The sequence below is a fragment of the Mesocricetus auratus genome, unplaced genomic scaffold, assembly GCF_017639785.1.
Source record: "Mesocricetus auratus isolate SY011 unplaced genomic scaffold, BCM_Maur_2.0 Super-Scaffold_100028, whole genome shotgun sequence".
Lineage (NCBI taxonomy): Eukaryota > Metazoa > Chordata > Mammalia > Rodentia > Cricetidae > Mesocricetus > Mesocricetus auratus.
Window position 1 is genome coordinate 20,840,660 of NW_024429209.1, and position 27,253 is coordinate 20,867,912.

Here is a 27,253-nt window from a genome sequence, read left to right on the forward strand (position 1 = left end):
AAAATCTCCACGGGACACTCCAGGAGCCTGACAGAATGACTCTAATCTTCATTAGAGAGGCTGAAGTAAGGAGGGTCACCAGGGACTCTCTGAAATGGCAAAATGAAGGTCCTGACCCATTGGGTATGACACCATGGGATGTTGTCACAGCTTTGAAAACACTCTGATTCAAGGTTAAGAAAAAAATGGGAGGAGAGAAATGGGCAGCTTTCAGGCCAACCTTGGCATGGTGGCACTTGATTTGAGTCCGTAGGGAAGGGAGGGCTCAGTGGATGAAATAACGGAGAACAGCTCAGAGCCTGCGGGAAAGGGCGTTCAGGATTACCCCAGGCAGTATGTCAGAACCAACCCTGATCAACCAGAGAGAAATCACTACAAGCCCGTTGGTCTGTATGACTCACGTGGATATACAGAACGAATACATATTCAGACACACGGGGAAGGATGAAGAGAAAACACTAAAAGGAAAAGAGGACGTTCCCGTTCTTTTAATTTTATTAAAACCCACACCAGCCACCAAAAAAGTCTACTGATTTTTTTAAAGAGAAAAACTCTTTGATCAGACAGTTGACTGGAAAGGAGCCCATCACAGATGTGTGAATCAGTGCCCCCACTAAAGGAGCCACTAAACGCAAATGAAGAGAGCCTACTATCTCAGTAGCAGATACTACTACTGAGATCAACCCACGCCGCGTGCTCAGAGCTGCTACCCGTGACGTGACATAGCGATTTCCGTGGACTTCCACTCACAGCGCGGACTGCTGCAACCCTTCTGGAGGGTGGATAGCTGGGAAGTCTCAGGGGTCCTCGCTGGTCCTGGTGACTCCCATTGATGGAGCTTGCTGCAACTGGATGTTCAGAAAATCGAACGAAGATGCAGACCACAGAATCATCTGGAGTAGCGTAAAACGGAAAACGGATCCCTCTCCAGTGTCCAAAACGCTGTCCATTAGTTGGCGCACAAAGAGAGGAAGTGTTTGATGGGTTTCTGGAGGCTAAGAAGAAGGGTTTGAGGGTCAGGAAGGCTCGGGGAAAAGTGCTGACGGGGGGCTGGGGAGAGTCGTGCACTTGGCATGGTGACGTGGGGTTCACGGTGGCAGGACACAAGCCAAGCTCGGAGGGTTTTGTGAAGGGGTCTCGCCCCACTCAGAAGGATTTCGGGTGTGAGGACTCTGTCGGCCACCGTCGAACCCTTTCATGCTCCCGTTGGTGCGGACGGGATGTTTGCCGGGGAAGACAGAAGGACGGTCCTTCCAGGTGTCCAGTGTGTTGAGCTCCACGTGCTAGGACTGAGGTATTAACCGCAAGCTCTTGAAGACCCAACACAGCTTCGTAGATAGCTGGCGGAGCTTCTACGTTATGTAGAAAAGAACGGTTAGTTGGTTGTTGAATGGCTTTCCTTGGATGGTGCTTTCAAAGGGCTTCGTCTGCACTTCAGTCAGTAGGGGGCGCACTGATGCTGGGAATGCCAACAGTAACCAAGAGCAGCACTGGTCTTCCGGTCCCTCAACTCGGGTGGCTATCCATCTCCCCGCTCGGTAATCCCTGCTGTTTCCAGCTTTCAACACCAAGCACACCGTAAGTGATAAAACTCTCACCTTAATAAGAGTTAATATAAGCTTGCTATTCATGGTGTTGTGTTTTCGAGAGGTCGGTACCGGGTGGAGAACAACTTAAATTGTGCTTATCATTTTTTTTTCTCTTGACAAGTTTTCCTTCCATCATAACAAGTGAGAAAGTACTAGAAGAAAATGGAGGTGGATGTCCAACATTTCACTTGGACGCCGACCAACAGTAACGGTGACCTTCAGATAAAGGATATTTTATGGAGTGTTCACTAAAGAGAAGGACTTAGCTGTCAAAACTTTTTTTTTCAAATTTCCTCATGAAGTATAACTAATGAAACGCCATGGTTTATTGGATCCTAAGGAGTTGCATGGAGGTACCGAGGCGATAGTAAAATGAGGTGGGCTGGTAGTATTTTGGGCACAAAAAGGAATTTGGGTGGCATATTTAAAATTTGACACAGACAACAATACCGTAACAGAGGAAGGATCAAACGAGCTTTAGCCTCAAAACGTATGAAAAGAACAAGCACTTCAGAAGAGAAATGGAGAACTATAGAAGCAAAGAAAGCTCCCCCAAGGCGGGAGCGTTGTTGTGTTAGTCAGGGTGGAACACTCCGTTTGATAATGCACGCTCGTGTGACGATGATGATTGGTGAGCGCCAGGAAGCCCCTTTCAGCCCCTTCAAACTGCTGACAAGCTGGCTTAGAGCAGAAAAACGTAAGCTATGAAAATGGTTACTTGGGTGACTTGTATTCAATCGAAATTCTAAAAGCTTTATGTAAGGGGGGGGAGAATATAAGTCAAATGAAAATAATATCGGAACACCCGTTACAAAGCTGAAGTTTTCAAGCCTAATTTCTAAAATATATTTCAACAGTATGCAGAACATGGGAACATGTTTTTTTTAAAGTCACAAAGTAACCCCAAATTAGAAAATACAATAGATATACAGCTGTGATGATAAAAAAAAAAAGACGGCAGTAATTCAAGCGAGAGCACATGGAGGGAAAGAGGTCGACAGTCATACAAACACAGACACAGCACACTGAAGGGATAGCGGCTGAATCTATATGTACCCGAAATGTAGCGACAAAAGCCCACAAGGAAACGTTGTGAGAATTGCGATTAGAAACTGACAAGTTCAGCTGGAGGGGTGTTAAATGTTACCCGACGAGGCAGACAGAATTCTGAAGCCTATACATGAAGCAAGACTGATTTTCTTTAGAATTATCCAAGGAACAATGAACTGATTTTATCACTTGCTGCTTTTCATCTGACCAAAATTTTCTAATAAAAGCCTCGGCAGGGACTGGGGAGTTGGCTCAGTCGCAAGAGCACGGGCTGCTCTCCCAGAGAACCCAGGTCCAGTTCCCAGCACCAACACGGTGGCTCGCAATGGCCTGTAACTCCAGCTCCAGGGGTTTCTGTGTGCTCCTCTGGCCTTTGCAGGCTTCTGAACTCACATGGCACACATAAACTCACACCTGTGTACATGCACACACATACGTGAATATAAAACAAAAACTAATAAATCTTTAAAAGATACAGGCACATAGAACCAAATTACAAGTTACAATGCTGTTTAAAATAAGTCTCCTAAAAACCAGTTGGAATAACGGGGAAATCAAGAACCTGATAAAAGACATTTAGAAAATAACAAAAAACGGATACAACCAGGTGTATCCGAACCAAGCTTTACAGCAAAAGCCAACGAAAGCGCCTAATGTTTCCCTATTCAAAATGAAAAAGAGAAGGCTCATCCTGTGCTCAGTAAACATCAGAAAGAAGAAAAGAACACAGAAGAGAAGCAAAAACTAAAGCTGTGATTAGGGAAAACGAAAAACAAAACAAAACAAAAAATACAAAAAACCTGAATGCCAAGGAAATCAAAAGTGGATTCCTTGAAGATTTGAGAAAGATAAAGAGGCAAAAAAAATCTCTAGAAAACTCAGGAGTTAGACAGGAAACAGAGGTTACAAGAAGTATGTGTAAATTTGCTACTGTATTGGTAATTCTCAAAGAGATGTATGTGTCTCTCTACACCAAATTTAAAAAGTTCTTAAAATCGGTTCAAGATGAAGGACGCCTCTTCAGATTGTTTACAGAGGAAATAAATTCAGAAACGCATCAGGGAACTAATAAGTTTCAAACAAAAGGACTCTATGTTGAATTTTCAAAAATATTTTTCATGCAGGGTAGTGGTGGTGGACACCTTTAATCCCAGCACTCGGGAGGCAGAGGCAGGTAGATCTCTGTGAATCTGAGGTTTGCCTGGTCTACAGAGTGAGTTCCAGGACAATCAAGGCTACACAGAGAAACCCTGTCTCCAAAATCAACAACAACAAAAAATATATATTTTTCACGAGGAGGCGTCCCAGGCTGACTGCTGAGTGGAAGCCGTAGGAGGCCTGGACGAAGTCAGGAATCCAGAGGATAAAGTCTTAAAAGCCACCCAGAGGACACTATATTACAGAGAAAACAGAATTCTGGAAATGCAAGGATGGTTCAATCACAAAACAAATAATACAAGACATGAACAAATTAAATGACGATCCACAGGTACCCATTTCCTTAATTTTGAAAACTGACATGACAAAATTCAACTGCATTTTATGAGATAGGACCATGAACACAGTTTCTTATACATAAATTATATGTATATTTACATATATATATATATGTATATATACACCAGTAAATAATCATAGAGATATTTCCCTACAAGAAGGATGAAATTAAAGTGTAGATTCGCTTAATACTGTTGTGGGGATAATTAAGACACAAGGGCAATACAGAGGGAGCTCACCGAGAGGGGACACATCATCCATCCATATCCAGGTGACAGAAGTCTGAATAACACGGAATGAACAATTCTCTAACCCAGGAGTGGTTCCATGCACCAGTGCCAGCCCACACTGAATAAACCTAACAAGAAGGCCCAGCAAATCCTGGCAAACAGGCTTCCCAAGGCACACGCACGCACGTGCACATGTCCTGCCGACAGCCAGGGGAGATTTTATTGGATGTGAGCCATGCTGTGTTCTGGAAGGGAGATTTACCCCTCCCCCCATTTCTCTTCTTTCCCCCTTGGCTTTCAAAGTTTGCTTTGGGTGGCACACAGAGTAATGGACGCGTCATAACATTTTCACACATGTTTTTCAGTGTGGTTGAACCCCTGCCAGCCCTCATCTTCCCTTGTTCCCCCGTGGTAATCCCTGCACCCCCAAACATATTTTCTGTCAGTTCCGGGGAGCAAACCTTGGGGCCTCATGCCTGCTTTGTAAGTGTTCCACCATTGAGTTTTCTGCCTCTGCCCTGGAAGCGATTATTTTCTGGGGATGGTAATTCCCTAAATCCAATAAAATACCCAGAAGACGTTAAACTGAACAAACCAGTTGATGTAAATAATAGAAGGCGCGGTAGCGGTAGAAAAGAACGGCTTCATGCAAACCCAGACGATTTAGTTAAGCACAGATGAGGCCGCGGCAGGGCTGGGCAATCAGAAGCTCACAAAGCTTGGCCCTGGGGCATAGCTGTCACAGTCTCCAGCACCTGGCAGAACTCTGGTTCTCCAGGTTACCTGACTTGGTAAACTTTACAAAACTACATTTACCTCCCTCTTGAGCCTTTGCAGTAAACTTCAGGAGTCAGAGTACACGAGTCTACCAGGCAAGATACAAAATTCCGTACGGCGGTGTGTGCCTGCGATCCCGCACAGGGGAGGCTAGATATGGAATTGCATATGGTAGAGTGTGTTGTTAGTTATGGAATAAGGACCGGTGGGATGGACGGAGCAGAACAAGCCATGGAGAGCATATTAATCATAGTTTGTTATAGCGAGACTGAAAGGGGGGAGAAAGACATGAGAGAGAGAGAGAGAGAGAGAGAGAGAGAGAGGAAGATGAGAGAGAAGAGAGGATGAGATGAGGGGGAGCAGAAGCGGGCGGGGGTCTGTCCTTTAAAGGGGTCCTTTGCATGTGCATGCAGACTGGTTCTCATGGAACCCTGGGCTGGCCAGAGTGCTGCCTGAGTGCATCCTGCTAGGTGACAGGCCAGGCCAGCGTAATGCCTGAACCTTTCAGAGTGTGATGGTGCGTGCCTGCGACCCTGATGTGGGAGGTCCTGTGATTATGTCAATAAAGCACTGTTGAGCCAACAGGGAACCAAGATAGGAGGGACTAGGAGTCCAGAAGGACTCTGGGAAGGAGAAAGACAGGGAGTCAAGATGTAACGCCATGGGGTAGGAAGCCGGGAACTATTCTCTGGTAAGAGAAATACTTAGATTAACAACTATGGGGTAATTACTTAAGTCAGAGCTAGCCAGTAAGAAACAAGCAAGGCCAACAGCTTCATAATTAATACAGCCTCCTGTGTGTTTATTTGGGACTGATGCGGCTCTAGAACCAGGCTGGCGGGAAGGCTTCTCTCAAGGAAAAAGTTTCCCTTTACACAACCCCACACAGGGGAGTCTGAGGCAGGTGGATCTTGAGGGCCGCATAGTGAGACTCTGTCTCAGAACAGTTTATCTCACCAGTAACCCAGAGATTACCCAAGCTTAAGCCCAACGCTGGAAAGAAAATACCAGGTGTAAAGAGAAGCCTTCCTGCCAGCCTGGTTCCAGAGCCGCTTCAGTCCCCAATGAACACACAGGAGGCTATATTAATTATGAAGCTGTTTTAGATGTTGAATCACTTGGGCCACTGCTTCTGGGGGTCGTGGTTCATCAAACCACAGAAGCCTGGAAGGAATCCTCAGATTTTCATTTTCTGTAGAAACATAAACAAAATCTCTTTTCCCAAGTAACATATCCTTATACTTAAAATTTGAAGTCAAGGCATTTTTAAAAGATATAAGTTGAATTAATTCAGCAGCATTTATAATCAAGCATACTTTAGCAGTTGTTCCTTCCTGAGCAATTAAAAAACTGAAAAACACAATAGCATACAGTATCCAGACTCTCTGTGTATTTTCCATCTTTACGTGGCTTATTTATTTATCTATTATTAACCAGGTAAAGTTAAAAATAAAACGAGAGGGCAATAGAATAATAAAGAAACAACAGAACACAAGAGCCTCAAGAAAACAAAACGATGTGAAGATTAAAAGACACTGGAAAGCATCACACACACAAAACAACAGAATAAACAAACACACAAAAAACATACAAAAAAACAAAAAAACAAAAAACAAGCCCATGAAGGCAGGACAGAGCATTAAGTAGACGGTGGTGAGCACAACCCAGGCGGCGGTGAAAAAGTCAGGGCAGGTGTGGCCTGGGCACCTCTGCCTAGAGGAACGGCCGATCGCTGCTCACCCCCCACTAGCTGCTGTGCGTGGACCTGACTGGCTACCAGCCCCAGCAGAAGAGAAAGTGGAGGTGACCACAGTCAACCTCCATTGCTTAAAACTCCAGACAGGACCGCATCCATCACAGGTCTCAGAGAAGCCGACCCCCCTGTGCTACTGAGGACCGAAGACACACACACACACACACACACACACACACACACACACACACACACACACACACACACACACACACACACACACACACTCTGCTATGAAAACATAGAGGTATTGGAGCTGGAGAGTCGGCTCAGTAGCTAAGAACTCTCACCATTTTCCAGAGGCTGCAGTTTGGTTCCCAGTGCCCACATGGCGGCTCCCGGTTCCTGGAGACTGATGCCCTCTTGTGGCCTCTGTGGATGCCCTCATGAATACATCTCTCTCACATATAGCACACATATAAATAACATTTATAATCACATTAAATTGGATATACGAATGGGGTAACATGTACTAGTTCCATACACGTACAGTGTGCAGTGTTAAAATTTTTATCTCCTCAGAAGTTTCTTGCTTTTGCCCTAGTATATTGTCTGATTTTTTTCTATCCCTGAGGAAGAAGCCTTGGTTGCACACTTCTGAGGCGGGATGTTCTACCACTTAGCCATGTCCCTAACCTCAAAGTTTCTACTTCCTTTACCTGAAAACTTTCCCGACCCTCTCCAGCACTTTGAAGCGAGTGGCACATTGGCATCATCTGTAGTTACACAGGACAGCAGCCCTGCCCCTCTTCATCCATGTGACTGTAGCCACTGCCCACCGATGAATCTCACATTCAACTCTCAACTTCAACTAAATCTTTTCCTTTTTAAAAAAGTGTTTGAACACAGTCAGGCGTGGTGGTGCACACACCTTTAATCCCAGCACGCAGGAGGCAGAGGCAGGCAGATCTCTGTGAGTTCGAGGCCAGCCTGGTCTACGGAGAGTTCTGGTGACAGCAAGGGCCAACACAGTCTGTTTTGAAAAACAGCAACAAAACAAAACAAAACAAAAAACTATTCTAGCACAAGCGAGATAATGAAGTGTCTGTCTTCTGTGGCTGGTTGATTATACTTACTCCACTTACATTTGGGCTTGCAAATAACAAAGTCCAATTCCCTTTTTATTGCCAGATAGTATTCCATTTCAAAAGATAACTGAACCCGTTGGTAGACAGGATCGCTCAACATTTTAAAAACACTGGGTCTCGCCGGGCGTTGGTGGCGCACGCCTTTAATCCCAGCATTCGGGAGGCAGAGGCAGGCAGATCTCTGTGAGTTCGAGACCAGCCTGGTCTACAGATCGAGTTCCAGGACAGCCTCCAAAGCCACAGAGAAACCCTGTCTTGAAAAACCAAAAAAAAAAAAAATACTGGGTCTCTGTAGCTCAGGTTGTCCATAAAGTTGCTGTATTCCTTAGACCGTCCTCAAACTTGCTATCCTCCTGCCTCAGACTCCCCAGAGCCAGGATTACAGGACTGTGCTGTCCTGCCCAGCTCACATGTCATTTAGGATGTTTACTCATTATGCACATGTGTGGGCACGTGTCTTGCAAACATCTATTCTCTCTTTGCATTTGTTGGTCCTGGGAGTCAAACTCAATCTGTTGAGTTTGCTGGTGGTGACTGTCTCCTCAGCTTTGCTTGCCGTTTTATAAAATGAAGACAAAACCTCACAGAAAAGCTTTAAATACGCGAGACTCAAACATGGCAAAGGGTTGATAGTTAAAGAAACCTCTTCAGTATACGCCAGTTACGCAGAATTCAGCAAATACGAACATCTTGAGCTGAGTATATGCAGAAGTGAAAGTCAGCAAACATGAAAAGCATCTGGCTGAAACCACTGACAGGTGCAAAGTGCTTTTAATCCCGCACTTGGGAGGCAGAGGCAGGTAAATCTCAGTGGCAGATCTTTGAGGCTAACCTGGTCTAAATTCCAAGCCAGGTGTCTACATAGTGAGACCCTGACCCCATCACCCAGTCTATTACTGGTGCCTGGGACTCAGTTGGTACATTGATTACCCAGAATACACAGGGCCCGATCTCCATCACCAGGGCTATATAAACCAGGTGTGGTGGTACAAACCCATCATCCCAGCCTTCAGGAGGTTCCCAGTTGGGCTACATGGTACCCTGCCTCAAAGTGTAGAAGAGGTTGCTATTGATAGGCACAGTTACATAGATATTTGCCAGCACGGGCAAGGCTCTTGCTAACAGATATACAAAAGGCATGCCTACGAGTGTTTTCTGAGGAGAGAAAGAAGAGCCACCCTGACTATGGGCAGCACTTCCCCATGGCCTTTGGTCCGGACCAGATAAAAAGGAAACCACAAGAAAGTCCGCTGGGCACCAGAGTTCATTGCTCTCATTTCCCGACTGTGGATGTCACGTGACCAGAGCTGCCTTACACTCTGGCTACCATGACTTCCCCACAATATCACCTTTAAACACTTCCTACAATCAATAAAACACGCCTGCAATATAGAAAACAGGATAATAAGAGCATTTCTGCTTCCTGGGACATAATCCTGTCTGGGGAGAGCAGGAGCCCCTGGCAGGGAGCGCAGAGCTTAGAGCTGGGACTTCTAGATTCCGATTCTAACACTTTGGGGCGGGAGCTTTTGATCAACTTAGCCTCCTTTCGTGTAGAGCTGGGGCTGTGGTTCCTCCCTCAGAGGGTGAGCGGCTGAAGTGGCCTGCGGACAGGTTTCATTCCCATGACACACACACTCTCTCACCTTCTGTAACGAGGGATGGCGACTCTTTTCTCCCCAGCTTTCTGGGATACTTCAAACAAACGTTCTTCAACCACGTCGCATTGGTTACGGGCGGTGTTGACCTAGGGGCTGCCTGCTCCATACAGACGAAGCAAATCCAGCCAGCTGGAGTTTAGAGCCCAGGGACAACCTGACATATGGAACCAGGCCTCAGGCTTTGGCAAACATAAAGTGCCCTAATTAGCTGGTGTTATGACTGTGCTGTCCTGAGCCTGCCCAGAACTCCTCCAAGAAGAGTCTACATCTGCATTCATTAAGAAAAAAAAATCCTTTCTATAGAACACAGGCTCAAATTAATATTCCCTCCCATGGATGAATTAATGAATGCCTGCAAAAATGTTTACAGACGGGTAATTTGTTTTAATGAAGAATCTGAAGTCACCTGAATGTCCAATATAGGAAGAGTGGTGAAATAAATGAGTCTCCAATCATTCCATGGACAAGCTCACGACCATGACGATGGGGAATTATGAGAACATGACAAACAGACAAATATCTGATATGACGTTTTGCTGGGAACTAAGACAGAATCCTAAAGAGTGCACACTTCATGATCACAGTTCCATGTCCACATTCGGAAGGAACTGCACAAATGAGCACTTTTATTACAGAAAGGGAATGCTGGGTGAATTTTAACAGTCCCTTTAACGTCTTGGGAACATTGTGTTAGTGGCAGGTCACACCTGCAAATGACTTTTGTTTGGAGAGAAAAAAGCAGGAGGCGCTGCTTCGTAACACAGACAATGCTGCGTACGTATTTGATCTTTACGAAAGTGTGCACACCTGCACAACCTCCACCCTGGTCAAGGCCCAGTGGCCAGACCTTAAAAATGCCCCATTTGGGGCTAGAGACAGCTCAGTAGTTAGCTTGGACTGGTCTTACAGAGGATCTGAGTTAGGTTCCCAGCACCCACATCAGGAGGGTTACAACCACCCAAGTTCCAGGGAATTCTGGGCCCTCTTCTGGCGTTCACAGGCAACTGCACTCACGTGGCACACAAACCGAGCACACACACACACACACACACACTCGCGCACACGCGCGCACACACACACAGGCGCACACACACACACTTGCGCACGCGCGCACACACACACTCGCACACGCACACACACACTTGCACATGCGCACCCACACACACAGGCACACACCCGTGCGGTGGGGAGCTGGGAGGTATGTGGCGGGGAGGAGGGAGGTTGGAAAGTGAGACTGAAACACACATAAATTTAAAAAATGAAAAATTGACTGATTTGGACTAGTGAGAATGGTTTCGGTAGCTATGGTGAAAATTAACATCTAGTTAACAAACAATATTGCTTTTCAAAAGATGCAGCCGTGAGACTGCAGATTAGGTGAAATATTTGAAAGCAGAACGGCAGAGAGAACTGCTTTTAGATGGTGTTCAGAAGTTGACAGATTCTCCTCCCCGCAGGGGGCCTCACCAAGCCAGCAGGTGGTCTCTCCACGCCCACCCTCCCCCAATACTAAAGGGCCCAAATGGAGGAAGATGCCTTTGGAACGGAACTGGGAGTCTGATGCTGGCAAAACCATGTGCATGATCTGTTTTCCTTGGTAAAGAGAAATGAAGCTTCATGGAAAACTCATGGGGCCTGGGTCTTCAAGGCTACACCCTACTCTGGGGCCAAGACTGGCAGGAGTGTTCAGGAGCCCCCAGGAATCAGGAGGTCTGCAGTTCCAAGCACCTGCCCTTGTCTGCCCTTATTCTTGGCTTCATTTTTCTCCAAAATGTGAATATGTATTTATGCATTCCTCTCACGGCCCCTCTAACTCCCAAACCCCAAACACCGATGCCTTGTATAATTTCCCTGTTTTCTTTGCTGCTGGTAATTTATCTGGAGTGTGGCTCGATTGTCTTATCTTCTTTTCTCTCTGTGACCTGTTAAATTGCTTTGGCGGGTCTCGCCTCTCCAGAGACTGGAGACAGGCACGAAGCTTCACGCCGGACCGAGCAAGGCCCCCACATCCGCGTGGGCGTGGGATGAATACACAGGACAGCACAGTGAGTCACCGAGATTTAGGGGACAGTGTGGAGGAGGGCGCAGATGACAAGGGCCTGGCACCTCAGGAGACAGACGCAGGTCGGGCATCTTGACGTCAGCCCGAAGCCAGTCTTTGAAAACAGTGAAGACTCATCTATGAATCACGATGACCCTGCAGGGAGAAAATGAAATCGATGGCGGAAGGTTACATTGCTCTGTGGAAGGAAAAGTAATTTATACTTGACCTCGGGGTGGGGGTGGGGTGTCAAAGTTACCAGTCACTCTCGACTCTGAAGTACTTAAAAGTGTTCAGAAACTTCTCAAAGCAGTTGGGGCAGACTTACCATCTAACTTAAAGCAACCAAAGGGAAGTTCCAGAGGCCAGTACACAGCAGGACATACTCAGCCCCACCCACGGCGGCAGCCATGGCAGGTGCGCTGGTTTCTGCCTTGTTGCAGCATCCATTGACTCTTGGGGGTCCTTCTAGAGTCAATTTAGGACCATGTAGGATATATGGGAAACAGCATTCACCGTGGGAGCTGCCTCTACTGACCCCAACGGGAACCCCAAAGGATCTGAGTGTGCCATACGTTCGCATGGCTGGTTACCCAGGAGATCCTAGCATGCCAGATTTGGCCTGGCTTCAGCACTATCTGCTTTAATTAATTTAATTGGTTTCCTTCTCTTGATGGAAACTAGATATTAGTTAACTCTTCCAAAATATCCTCCCTTCCAACAAGAAAGTCTCTGTGGGTGCACTCTACACATGAAATGGTTAAACTCTCCAGTGAGCCAGCCCACACAGGCATCTAATCACAAAAATAATGTTTAAACAGTCCCAAAGCTGGACACATGGTTGACATTTAATAAATACCAAATAACTAGTTGGCGCACATCTGTAGTTTTAAGGGCAAAATCAATTTTGCAATATAAAAACAATCACCTGTGGGAAGAGGGGTGTCTGCCTCGTCTAGTGACTCACGGGTTGATGGCAGTAAAGGTAAAAATAGGATTTACCTGCGGCACCAAAATTTTCTATTTATAAAAGTCTCATAAAGGCAATAATTAAACATGGTAGTTCTTTAAAGTATGGCTTAAAACTTTAGTCTTTTCAAATACAATTAGCTCTGTTTTTTAAAAAATTATTATAAGGAGAAAATCCAGGGGACTGCTGATCTTTGAAATTCTTCTTTCTGCTTTAGGAACCTGGGGCAACTTAGTAAAATAAGTTCATTTCATTTCATTTCCTGTTTTCTTTTTGCCTATATACATAAATGGCAAGTTGACTTTGTGACATTTATTTATTTTGTGTGTGTGCTTCCAATATTCTCACATGTCTTGGTGCCTGTGAGGAGTCCAGAGGACCTTGTGGAAGTCAGTTCTTTTCTTCTACTATGTACATCCTGGGGATGGAACTCAGGAGGTCTGCCTTGGCCACAGTCGTCTTTATCCGCTGAGTCATCTCCCAAGCCATCTTCCCTAGCTCCCATTTCCTGTGTGTTCTATTCCTTTGACATAATATCCTTGTAGAACTAAATCCCAAACAGCCAGGGAAGCAGAAGGCAAGTAGGTTTCATTCTACCTTGCTTGCAAAGGAGGGGCAGCTACATGTATAGCTTGTTCTGAGAATTTGTATCAAAGAGCACAGTAACACAGTGTTTGTTGCCCTGGAGATGATACAGCTTTCATGGCACAGGAAGGAAAGCAGAGTGAGGATTTCTCCAAACCAGAACAGGAAAAATATAATGCTTCAGATTCCATCAAACATTTTAAAGAAAGTTATGGGGGAATATCAAGCAAGGCAAAGAGCCTGGCTGGTAGCTGGAAGCTATGACTCTAATTCTCTAATTACCACCGAGTTACTATCTGAGGGAACAGCAGGATGGGAGGGATAATTGTCTCTTCAGGAGAAGACTCGTGACTCCTGGAAGGGGGTTGGGGGTGGGGGGTTAGCCACATTCCATGTCACGCGGTGGAAGAGACAGGCAGTGCCCTTTTCTTCTGGAACCTACAGAAGCACAGAACACGTTGATGACAAAGACACAGCTATTGGATTGAAGCAATTTTGGGGCTGCAACAATTTAGAACGGTCTAAGGAAACAAATCATCTTAAGAGCAGGCTTGGATCCTTTCGAAGTTGTTCTGAACAATGGAGTCTATGTGTCAGATGAAATCTTCGAGCCTTTATCATTGCTAAAGATGTCAGTTTTGCTCTGGAGAAATAAAAAGCATCCCGTCTGTAATACTCTTACTTTTGTGGTTATAAAACATTAATAGGTAGTATTTTTTAAAAACGTGTTTTATAAGAAGGCAATAGAATTCAGGAACTCAATGTATTATCCACAATGTCTGGCATAAAATAAAAAATTACCTGGCATAATAAGAAAGAAATATGAGCAATAATCAAGGAGGCCAGAGTCAGTAGATGCAGACAGGATTTTTCAGAAACAGGAGATAGTGGGAAAGTCCTTGAGAGCCCACAGGACTAACATGCTAAAGACTAACATGCTAAAGACATGCCAATACATGGATGGACACACAGATCTGCACCTGTGTGGGCACATGCATGTTGGTGTATACGTGCACTTGTGTGTGAGGTCTGTGTGCACATCTGGAGGCCAGAGGTTGGTGTCAGGTGTCTTCCGTCCACCTCAGTCTTTTGAGCAGACTCTGTTGCTGAACCTGGAGCTCACTGATTGGGCTCACCTGTCTGACCAGCGAGTCCCAAGGGTCCTCCTGGGATTAAAGGGGCTTGCTGCTCCTTTTAGGCTTTTATGGGTGCTGGGGACTCGAATTCAGGTTCTCATGCTTGGGTGGCAAGCACTTTGCCTACTGAGCCACCTTCCCAACCCCACATCATGGAAGACAGCAAATAGCTCATACTCCTGGCAATGATCTCCCACACACTGGGGAGAATGGGTGGTCAGCATGGCTTGCTAATGGATTCAGGGGTGATGTTGTTAAAGGGTTCTTGTAAATGTTGTCTTCAGATCTGTACACTGTGCTGTCTGTCAGTTCTCTCTCTCTCTCTCTCTCTCTCCATCCCTCTCTCTCTCACTCTCTCTCCTTCTCTCTCCTTCTCTCTCTCTCTCTCTCTCTCTCTCTCTCTCTCTCTCTCTCTCTCTCTCTCTCTGTGTGTGTATTAAAATCTAGGGGCCTTGCTTATTTAGGCAAATATTCTATCTCTGAGCTATATTCTCAGCCTTTTTCCAATTCTTATTTCGAGGTAGGGTCTTGCTAAGTTTCCCAGGCTAGCCCTGAGTTCCTTGTGGTCCAGGCAGGCTTTGAGCTTATGGCCTTCCTGCTTCAGCCTCCTGAGCAGCAAGGGTTGCAGAACTTTACTAACTTGCAAGAGTTCTTTAAAGACAAACAGGATGTATTCTGTGAGCTGGGTCCCCACAATGGTCTATTGTTCTCTGCATTATGATCAGCTATTGTTCTCCGTGTCTACTGCCAAGACAGCCTTCTCTGATGAGAGCTACGCTTACCTGTGGGTGTAAGGGTACATTTTAGAAAGCAGTTAGCAAGTATGCTGGGTTAGTCAAATGGCAGTCATAGCTTCTCTTCTAAAATCCATTCCTCAGTCCTTGGTTAGGTTTCTGGTTCCAGTCACGATTTCTCTTCCGTTTAGCAGGTCTTAATGAGACAACCATTGGTTGCTGTAGAGACATGAGTGCCGTTGTTGCAATGTTAGGGTTATCTTGCCATGTTGGCTACTATTGCAGTTCATAGGTGTGATAGCTGGGTGTGATTACTGACTACTTCTTTCCTTGGCAGCTTACATAGTCACTGCTCCTGCACCCAAGGTACATCGAGGAAGAGATGATGGGAAGATTGTAAGAGCTAGAGAGTCCCAAAATCTGATGTGAGATTGTGTCTCCTAGAAATGACAGGGTAGCTTCACCCAAAATACAGAAGCAATATGGCTACCTATACAAGAGCTGAACAATGACAACCCCAATAGACATGCTCACATGGAAGGGGCCCCACCCCTAGACAAAGAAGTATGGGTAACTAATGACTTCAGAGAGGGGAAGAACTAGCCTCTCCCAAGTCTATGAGCCTCTTAGTTGGTTACCCAGTACAAAGTACTCAGCATTAAATTATATATACCCAAGGCACTAAGTGAACTCACCATGTTGAACACACACACACACACACACACACACACACACACACACACACACACGAGAAAAGAGGTCATCAAACAGTCTGAGATGGAATGAGAAGGACCATGGGAGGGGCTGTAGGGAGGAAATGGAAAGGGAGAAGTGATGGGATTATATTTTAATTTTAAAGCAGTAATGAAAATCTCAGGAGATATTTTGTTTGTTTTGTCTTATACTTTAAAAATCTCTATCATGTTCAATTGTAATCACCTATCGGCCATGGAGAGCTGCAGTTTTGGGATTCTGATGGGTTTCTTTAATTAGTATGGGCATTAGCTACGAATCAATGTGAGGGGACAGAGAGATTGTCGTTGGTTAGGAACACTGGCTACTCTTGCAGAGGCCCTGGGTTCCGTTCCCAACACTACATGGTGGCTCACTACCATTTGTAACCCATGTTCAGGGGGAATCCAAAGCCCTTCTCTGGCATCTGCAGGCTCTAGGCTCACAAGCGGTACACAGGCATACATACACTCGGTAAAACACTCATACCCATGCACCAACATAAAATGATAATAAAGAAAAGCCAGAGAACAGTTTGTTGGAGGATGTCAAAACTGGTATTGAACTACTACAGACAGGATATTTCAACTGGAATATCACTATTCTTCGATTTGAGCAGTGAGGTCTGGGCTCGCCACGATGCTGAAAATTGATGGAGGCTGGATACTCAGCCAGCTACCAGGTGGACCCATTAGCACAGGGCTACTGAGAATCCCTGCTGAACGTTTAGAGTTTATGTCTGTCAGACATTGCTCAGTAGCTATGATGGAAGATGGGGAGCAGAGGCTGTGCTGAGGGTGTCGGCTGCCAGGCCTAGCTCTGCCTCTGCCCCTCAGCCAGGACAGAAGGATGGTAAACATGCCTCCAAACCCAGACAGGGCCGTGCCCTGTTCTCTCCCTGGTAGCTGAGAAGCAATGAAACTCTCCATTTATGGTTCTCAGTAGAGACTCCACACAGCTTATCAAATGCACAGAGACATTTCTTTTTTTTCACATCAGAGGTTTCTGATATCCACTTCGTTCATTTCAATTTCCCGTTCTTTCCAGACCCTGCTGTCGGGAGCGGCACTTAAAACGGAAGAGACCATGCGTGTCTTGACAAACATGATCAGCTACGTGCTGTGGAACATGAGGCTCAGATTTTCATCTAGAGCCGGGTGTGTATTTCCTTGGTATTTTTTTTTACACCATCTTCAGTGACTCAACAGATACTGCTGCTTGGGTCTGTCCTCTGGGCCAAGGTTTTCAGGGCTTCTGTGGGGTCCAGGACACTGGCTTCCTACAAATTGTTCTTGTGAACACACACGGTAGGCACGGATTTGTCAGCCGGCCTTCCATGTACACAAACACAGGGAGGAACTCATGTGCTCCAAGGCCTGAGTGGGGTGATCTCTGCATGTCTGTATCTGGCCGTTGTCTGGCCCATTAGCTACAGGCGCATGGGGTAACTTCTGACCTAAACAACTCTGCTTTGTGGCACAGAAGGAGGCACATGGAACTCATGTTTCACAGTCAGGACACATGCTGACCGTGGAGGCTTTTGTGCCATCACAGAGGGGTGAGTAGCTTAGCTGGTGACCTTTGGGCCTGCAAAGCCTAATTTGTTCACTGTTCTAGATTAAGCTGTGTCTGCTCTCCTGGATGGTGAAGTCCCAGTCCTGGTAGATTTGACATGATTGGGGAAAGGACTTCATAGATAACCAGCGGAGGTGACATCACTGAAGTCCTAAGCCAGGCTGGGGATAGGACACTGTTGATGGAGTGAGTTCCCAGCATGCACGAGGCCCTGGGTTGCAGCCTCAGCACTGCCTAACCCACATGCAGTGACTGTTCACTTGTAATCCCCCATCTTGGAAGGTGGAATTGGGAGAACCGCAGGGTCAAGGTCATCTTTGGTTTTAGAGTGAGTCCAAGGTCAACCTGGGCTACTGGAGAGCTTTCCTCAAAGACCCAAACCCAAAACAATAAAGTGGGTTCCCAATATGTTCTCATAAAAATGGACAACTTAGACTCAGACACAACCCATGCTATGCAATCCTACAGAAGCTTCCAGAGAGGCCAGGACTGAGGTTCCTTTCATCTTGCTGGAAGAACCAGGCCTGTGGTTTCCTTGGTCTTCTACCCTGCCGCTCTGTGAGGTGCTAACTGCTTAAGTCCAACTGTGGCACGTTGCTATGGAAACTGGCCCAGGTGTACCCGACCCAGCATCCAGGGATGGCATCCATATCCTTGCAGCTCACTGGAACTTAAGAGGGTCTGATGCCAGCAGACACCTCAGACACTTCAGACGCTTCCTCAGGGTCTTTTTGTTACTGCTGGTGGAAAAACCACCAGGGAGCTAGGGTGGGTGCATGTGGGGAGGCTGTCTCCCTCAGAACATGCCGGAACTCCCTTGTGACAAGTGCCTTATTTTTCTCAATAACAAATGAATCAAAAGCTGTCAGTTCAATTTCCACCTGACCCAGCTTCTCATAGCCTTCTAGTCAAAGATGGTAATTTCAAAGGAGAGGCGTTGTGTGTGTGTGTGTGTGTGTGTGTGTGTGAAGGGTGTAACAAGGGTGGGCACGTGTGGCTCTCTCTCTCTCTCTCTCTCTCTCTCTCTCTCTCTCTCTCTCTCCCCCTGCCCCCCCCCAGTGTTTTCAAAACCACACACCACTGGAAGTGCCCAGTGTAACTCCTGGACTGAGAGGATCTTTTAGCTTCTTATTTTAAGATCCCCAGAGAGAAAATGAGGGAAGTGAGAGTTTCTGCTCCAAGGAAGAACCTGTGAACCAAACGTGCTTTCAGAACATGCCTCAGCTCAAAGGACATAGCCCAGGCTGATGTGAGCCGTGCGTGCTGTGTTGGGGAAGCTGGCCTGAACACCTGCTCCTGGGGTCACCGGTGTGGGCTGCTGTGTGCTGACTTCAGTTAACGACACTTAATGCATGGAGACTGCCACTGTAGCAAACAAAGGCTCTTGATCACTTACAGCTCTCAAACAGGCCAACTCACTTGCCATAGTGGCTCCAGTATGACAGCCTACACGGCTATAAGACATTAGGTAAGGCGTGACTGATTAGTCTTATCAATAAGGGGGGCCCTGTGACTCTTTCGCAAATAACTGGGTTCAAAATAAATGTTCGTAATAAATGTTTGGTGTTCGTAAACTGTCCTAGAATATGTTTATCTCAGTAAACTACAGATTAATTACAGAGATTTACTGAGGAGCCCATGGTGCCCAGTTTCTGATGTTGGTGCTGTGAGAACAAAAGATACGTGGAGACATGCATTCTCTCTGACCTCAGTGCATTTGTGGAATCCATTCTCAACCCACTCGTGAAGACTAGAAAAGCTTTCAGTTAAAGGATAAAAGGATGGAGACTAGGAAACATGGTTGATGGTCTTCAGTGTCAGGAAACCACAAAGGGACAGGTGTTAGCTGCACACTGATGGAGGAGATAAAAGGGTTTGAGGGTGCCCAAGTGGGTGTCTGAAGTCTGTTTTACAGAGAACACTAGCTGTCAAGTCCCTCGCTACGGTGGCGCTTTCTCTTCTTGTCATTTTGTTTTTGAGACACCTTACACGGAGTGTACCACCGCTAGCTTGTCGAATCAATGCTCATGAGAGATCCAAAGAAGCAACCCTGAACAGAGGGGACACAGCCAGGAAGAATGGAAATTCCCAAGTGCAAACTGCTTATGCCTCCGGGATCACCTGTGGAGATTCTGCAGTCAGAATTCACTTGTTATGAAAAAACAGTCCCTGTAACTCGAGGCCAGCTTCCCATAGAGTACTAAGCCAGAAAGTGTGGAAAGTGTGTTGAGGTGAGTTAGGTGTCTGCGGTGGACCAGAAGGCAGGAAGCCCTGTGCTACCACAAGCAGACACATTTGATGCCAAGCTCACAGGTCAAGATCCTCAGAGGGTGGGCTGTGGTGAGCGCCCGAAGGCCACGCTCACTGGAACCACTCATTTTATTTGTCTCAGGAAGAGAGAACGAGGGGAACAAACTCCATGAAGGAGAAGGACTTGGCAAAATCCAGAGCCACTACAAGAGATATGGGTCCTGCTAGTCAAGCCTCAGGCAACTTGAGAGGAGCCTCTCTCTGCTCAGAAGCCATCTCCAGCCCCTCAAACAGAATATACTCCAACCAGTTGGCAATGGCTGTGACAGACAAAGGGTTGTGCCTGGATTCCAGACACTCTCACAGAGTGGACATCACATAGCGACCATCACGCGGTGGCCATTAAAAAGTGGCGATCAGCACACTGACCACCACACAGAGATCACCAACTAGTGTCTGCCACACAGTGGCCATCATGGAGTAACCGCCACACAGTCACCATCACATAGTCCCGGTGGTCTTCACACAGGGGCCATTGAGCTATGGCCATCACAGAGGTGTCTGTCACATGTGGGCATTACACAGTGACCATTACACAGCAGCCACCAGAGTGTGACCATCATAAGATGGCCATAACACAGTGGCTGTCACACTGTTGCCGTCAAATGATGTCCATCACACCGTGACCATCACGTGGTGGCCAACACAGCACCTCCTCCAGGTGGTCATCACGTGTGTGTGACCACCACACGTTGTCCATCGCATTGTGGCCAGAACACAAAGATCATCTTACAGTGACCATCACACAGTGGCCCTCACCCAGGGTCCGTTTTACAGTAACCGTCACATAGAGAACATCCCACGACGGTTATTACAAAGTGGCAGTCATGCATTGGCCAGCATACGGTGGCCGTCTCACAGTGACAATCAAATAGTAGCCGTGGCACATATTGCTGTCATGTCCGTGTAGTTTAGAAGCTACAACCCTGCCCTGCAAGGAGGCATGCCCTCCTCTTCTGACTTTGGTTCAGAACTCTTCACCTGCCAAACACCCTTGGCCGGCTCCCTTCCTCAAACACCCTCAGTCTTAGGTTTTTGAGCGAGGGCCTCTCATGGGACCTGGGGTGGTGGGGTGGCTGGACCAGACTGGCTGGCCAGCAAGCCTTGGGGATCTGGCTGTCTCTGCCTTCCCATCACTGGGAGTATAGTGTTGCACTGTGGTACCCAGCTCTTCCATGGGTGCTGAGGATAGAACTCAGCTTACCATGCTTCCAAGGCAAATGCTTTACTGGCTGAGCTGTCTTCCAATGCTTGCATTAATATATATATTATTAATATGTATATTAATAATAATATATGTAATATTTACCATGATCACTAAGGTTTTTGCCACCTACTTACATTTCTGCCTGGACAGAAGGCTTAGCTCCTTCTAGCCAGGCATGGCTAGTCCTGTGACATTGTCTGGACCAGGCGTTCAGTCCCCAGATCTGAAACCAACAGCTAACACAACATGGAGCCCACTTATCTTTCACTCTATCCTAGACTTCCTCTGTCATTCGGACTGAAACTCTCAGTACCTGTGGCCCCTCCTTTTTCTGTCTGTCACTCATCTCCATTTGTCAGTGGTCAAGTTCCATTTTTTAGTTATCCTTATTTTTTTTAATTTGTTGACTTTTTTTTTCTTATTTTGGAGACAAAATCGTGTGTAGCCTGGGCTGGCCTCTAATTTCCTATGTAGTAAAGGATGGCCTTGAACTCCTGATCCTCATGCTTCCACCTCCTGAGTGTTGGGATTACAGATGCCCACTACACTGTCTAGGAGCAACCCCAGGGCTTTGTGCATGTTAGGAAAGCACTGGGCCAATAATAGAACTCCATCTTCAGCTGTCATCAATGTGGCCTCTGTTTAAGTTCAGTGATCTTATACCAACATGTTGCTAAGGTCACAGGACTAAAACCTACAAGGATTCCTGGCAACAAAATTCCATCATTCTCCCCCAACAACTTGAGGCCTCTCAGTTTGTCCACATGTGGCCCCTCTCAATTCTGGTCCAATGTTTCTTTACCACAGTCCATGGACTGAGTTCTTTCAGTGGCTTCCTGCAAACCAGAACCCTCTGGACTGTTACTTGGTCCATGGGGACCTGCTGTCTGCTTTGCTTTAGATTGCTACTTTTGAGGAAAAGAAGGCATGGATTGAATTTCACAGCCGTCTGCCAGTGCATGAAATTGCTGTGAGTTATCAACCTTTATTTAGAGGGGGGTAAGAGAGAGAATCAAGGCACGGAGGCTTGAGCTCAAGTTACAGTAAGAAGAGAGGTAGGGACCTCTCTGATGGGAACAATGGTGGAAAGGAACACAGTGGACTCACTGTGGATGAAATGAAGTCTGCGCCTGAACTCTGCCCTCTCTCTCTCTCTCTCTCTCTCTCTCTCTCTCTCTCTCTCTCTCTCTCTGTGTGTGTGTGTGTGTGTGTGTGAGAGAGAGAGTGAGTGAGAGAGAGAGAGAGAGAGAGAGAGAGAGAGAGAGAGAGAGAGAGAGCGCATATCTGAGATCAGGCCCGAGCCACTTCACTTAAGAAGAGGAATTCTTGGCTCAGGAGTTCTGCTGAAAATTCTTTGCATCTATTAGTATTTATTCTGGAACCCTAAATTGGTCTTGTAAGTTCTTAAAAAAATGAGAATAGAAGTCAGCCAGGTTTAGGTGACATATCAGGGCAGCACACAGGGTTAGGAAGCTGGCAGAGTAGGAGGATGTAAGTCTTCTTAGTGCTTAGCATGGTGCTGGGGAGGTGTGTCTCAATTGGTTAAGAGTCTTTTATGCAATCACGAAGGCCTGAGTTTGGATTCCCCAGTTGGGTAAAGAGACCAACTTTTGTAAGCCAGGCTCTGAGAGGTAGAGATGGAGAGAGGGGAGGGTCCTCAGGGTCTGCTGGATAGACAGGCTAGCCTAATAGGTGAGAGATCCTGTCTCAAAAAATAAAGGCCAAGAGTGAAGGAAAGATACCCAACATCGACCTCTGGACTGCACATCCCATGCACACACATGTCCCATGTACATGCACATGCATGAACACATGTATAAATACACACGCACATACACATACACACACATGCACTACACTTGCTTATCTCATTGCTCCTATAATGTGCCCATCTTGTTGAGAACTTGAATTATACATTGTGCTTTTATGCTTGAAATTCAAAATAATGTATGATATGTATGTTATCCTGAGCAACTGAGTGGTGTTTCAGAGGAGAAAAAGTTTGCATGGCTTCCTAACAGCCTGTTCTGCCACCAAGGAGGAGAAAAAAAAACTCAACAAAGACTAACCAGGGTGAGCTTCCCCAGTGTTCCAGAAAGTTTCTGCTCAGTTCCTCCATCTCTTATGCAAACTGGGTGGCACATGATTTAATTTCAACTTATTAAGTCAATTACCTGAAAAATAGACACCAAATTACAATGTATACTGTTTTTTTCCCCACTCTGTAGAGAATCAAATGTCACAGGTGGGTGGGATACAACACAATTTAACAAGTTTTCTGCTTTTGAGTGTGATACATAATTTCCAATGACTCATGGTACTTGTTGAGCTAAAGGCTCCAACCTGGCTGACTCACAGTACAAAACTGAAGCTTCAAGTAGACTTTCCCATTCTGGCAAGACTTGACCCGAGTTATCTTGACCGTCACATGCCAGGGCTGGGCTATCTGTCATTGAGACAAGCAATGCTGCCGCCAGATGATGGGTTCAGCAGCCCCCTCTGGTCTCTGACAGTAATGGGGTGCTCTGGCACCTTTAACATCTTTTTAAATGCAGCAGCTATTGTCAAGTTCTAGTGAAAAAAGTGGGGCTCTTTATTCATCTGTAATTTTGAAAATGGCTTCATTTCTTTCCCAAGAACATTCATAGCATTTTGGATGGCTTAAGAATACCTTGTTTCTTAAAGCTGCCGTGGGAGCAGTGTGAAGGTCTGGGGCTGAAAAGACCAGATTCCTTTATTTGTTTCATTTCCTGTCCCTTCAGAGCCTGAGAGATTACACAATGAGCTTTTACTTGTGTGTCTATTCAACCAACAGGAAAATAGAGCCCAAAGTAATTAAGAGTGATTCACACTTCCCAACTCCAGACAATGTTCTACTTGCTAACTTGTGACACCTTGGAGAAAAGTCAGATCCCATACATTTCCATGTCCTGCTCTGACCTGGAAGGTGGATGCTGGACTTGGGCACGGAACTTCAAAGGAAGACCTTTAAAGAGAAGAAGAGAAGCTAATGTGTCTGTGGGAGGGAGGTGAGCCAGCAAGGTTTTATTCCCTCCCGAGAATCTGTCCTCCCAGATAGCTTTTCTTGGAGAAAATGTCAACTCGGGGATCAGGAAGTTTCTAGGAGGAAACTTCTCTGAAGAGACTGTTTCAGAGCTGCCGAGGGCGCTCACACAACCCCCGTTCTCTCTACCGGTGTAGCTCGAGTCCCTACTGTGTGTGTGAGCTTACTGAACCTGGTAGAATGACCTGAGGCCTTATGAGCTTCTTCTGCCAGTAAGAAAGGCAGATTATTATTATTATTATTTATCCACAAAGCTGTGGCAAGTTTGAGTACCTGTGAGAGATAGGGGTGCAATGGGTGCAGTGAGCACAGTGGGTGCATTGTGCACAGTGGGTGCATTGTGCACAGTGGGTGCAATGTGCACAGTGAGCACAGTGGGTGCAGTGAGCACAGTGGGTGCATTGTGCACAGTGGGTGCATTGTGCACAGTGGGTGCATTGTGCACAGTGGGTGCAGTGAGCACAGTGTGCACAGTGGGTGCAGTGGGTGCAGTGAGCTTAGTGAGAACAGTGGGTGCAGTGTGCACAGTGGGTGCAGTGGGCACAGTGGGTGCAATTAGCACAGTGGGCACAGTGGGTGCAGTGGGTGCAGTGTGCACAGTGGGTGCAATTAGCACAGTGGGTGCAGTGTGCACAGTGGGTGCAGTGTGCACACTGGGTGCAGTGTGCACAGTGAGCACAGTGGGTGCAGTGTGCACAGTGGGTGCAGTGAGCACAGTGGGTGCAGTGAGCTTAGTGAGAACAGTGGGTGCAGTGTGCACAGTGGGTGCAGTGGGCACAGTGGGCGCAGTGGGTGCAGTGGGTGCAGTGTGCACAGTGGGTGCAGTGTGCACAGTGGGTGCAGTGGGTGCAGTGTGCACAGTGAGCACAGTGGTTGCAGTGTGCACAGTGGGTGCAGTGTGCACAGTGGGTGCAGTGAGCGCAGTGGGTGCAGTGAGCTCAGTGAGCACAGTGGGTGCAGTGTGCACAGTGGGTGCAGTGAGCGCAGTGGGTGCAGTGAGCTCAGTGAGCACAGTGGGTGCAGGGTGCACAGTGGGTGCAGTGTGCACAGTGAGTGCAGTGTGCACAGTGGGTGCAATGGGTACAGTGAGCACAGTGGGTGCAGTGTGCACAGTGGGTACAGTGAGCACAATGGGTGCAGTGAGCACAGTGGGCACAGTGAGCACAGTGGGCACAGTGAGCACAGTGGGTGCAGTGTGCACAGTGGGCACAGTGAGCACAGTGGGTGCAGTGTGCACAGTGGGTGCAATGTACACAGTGGGTACAGTGAACACAGTGGGGTGCAGTGTGCACAGTGAGCACAGTGGGCACAGTGGGTGCTGTGAGCTCAGTGGGTGCAGTGAACACAGTGGGGTGCAGTGTGCACAGTGAGCACAGTGGGCACAGTGGGTGCTGTGAGCTCAGTGAGCACAGTGGGCACAGTGGGTGCAGTGAGAACAGTGAGTGCAGTGAGCACAGTGGGTGCAGTGAGCACAGTGGTTGCAGTGTGCACAGTGGGTGCAGTGTGCGCAGTGGGTGCAGTGTGCACAGTGGGTGCAGTGGGTGCAGTGTGCACAGTGGATGCAGTGTGCACAGTGGGTGCAGTGAGCGCAGTGGGTGCAGTGAGCTCAGTGAGCACAGTGGGTGCAGGGTGCACAGTGGGTGCAGTGTGCACAGTGAGTGCAGTGTGCACAGTGGGTGCAATGGGTACAGTGAGCACAGTGGGTGCAGTGTGCACAGTGGGTACAGTGAGCACAATGGGTGCAGTGAGCACAGTGGGCACAGTGAGCACAGTGGGCACAGTGAGCACAGTGGGTGCAGTGTGCACAGTGGGCACAGTGAGCACAGTGGGTGCAGTGTGCACAGTGGGTGCAATGTACACAGTGGGTACAGTGAACACAGTGGGGTGCAGTGTGCACAGTGAGCACAGTGGGCACAGTGGGTGCTGTGAGCTCAGTGGGTGCAGTGAACACAGTGGGGTGCAGTGTGCACAGTGAGCACAGTGGGCACAGTGGGTGCTGTGAGCTCAGTGAGCACAGTGGGCACAGTGGGTGCAGTGAGAACAGTGAGTGCAGTGAGCACAGTGGGTGCAGTGAGCACAGTGGGTGCAGTGAGCACAGTGTGCACAGTGGGTGCAGTGTGCACAGTGGGTGCAGTGAGCACAGTGGGCACAGTGGGTGCAGTGTGCACAGTGGGTGCAGTGTGCACAGTGGGTGCAGTGAGCACAGTTAGCACAGTGGGTGCCTTGCATTCTTAAATAGGTTGTTCACCTGTTGAGGACGTGAAGGAGAAGGTCCCACCTGTGTTGAGCAGCAAGAATGGCTCCCAGAAGGATGGGGGCTCTAAGTGACCTAGGGGCTGGCGTGCACAGAAGCAGAGAAGACTGTCCGTGCTGCTCTGCTTGCTCCCATCTCTCCTTGTCTTGAAGTTGGAGGACCAGGTTGGGTTCCGAGTTCAGTGAGGATATGGACTCAAGGGCGGTGATGATGGAAAGACCCCTATGTGTCTCAGAGTGTGTGCATAAAACATGTGGTCCTAGGCACACATACATGGCTGTGTGCGCAGCTGTGGGGTACCCAGAGCTTGTCTAGGAGGCCTCAGATCTTCTGTAAATCTGTTTATAATGTGAACGTCATCTTTTAGGTGGGGTGCAGCACACATCTTGAGCATCCATACAAAGCTTCCTTGGGAGCAAAGGCGGCATCGAATACTTGACCTGATGTATACTACCGGAACACCTACACAGAGCCCGAGGGAGAGAGGGCACCTCTCGATGCTTTCTCCTTAATTACATGTCTAGTTTCCTCAGTTCTGATAAATGTCAAAGGCAGTCTCAATGCGTCCCGCTGCTCTTTACCCTCCAAGTGAGGGCAGATGATGAATGAGAACCCCGGAGTCACTGTGATTGCAAAAAGCATGGAGCCTGCAGGGCCTGGGTTAGAATGCTCGGCTGCCACTGTCCCCTCTGCCTGCCAGTCATGGGCCCCATGATCCTCTCAGCCTCAGCTCTGATGCTTGCCTAATGGAAAGTGCACACAGTGTGGAGGTTACAGGGCAGCATGCAGGAGAATATGCTCTCCTTCACATATGGGGCATTGGGATTGAACTCGGGTCGTAAGGCTTGGCTGCAAGTGCCTTTACCTGCTGAACCATCTTGTCCCTTGAGTTTTCTTTTTGAAATTAAAAAAATCAGACAAAATAAATTTAAAGTTTTTCTTCTTCTTCTTCCTCCCTCATCCCTCCCCCTCTCTTCCTCCCTCCCTCCCTCCTTCCTCC

General features: G+C 47.3%; 1 long non-coding RNA gene across 1 annotated transcript in view; it reads left to right on the top strand.

Annotated features, from left to right (window-relative positions):
• Window positions 1-1,171: 1,171 nt before the first annotated feature.
• LOC121134584 overlaps window positions 1,172-27,253 on the top strand; it is a 30,623-nt gene continuing 4,541 nt past the window's right edge. Inside the window, exons 1-2 of the long non-coding RNA XR_005871686.1 lie at window positions 1,172-1,578; window positions 16,891-17,000. This is a non-coding gene — a long non-coding RNA (uncharacterized LOC121134584). The remainder of the gene's footprint in view (window positions 1,579-16,890; window positions 17,001-27,253) is intronic.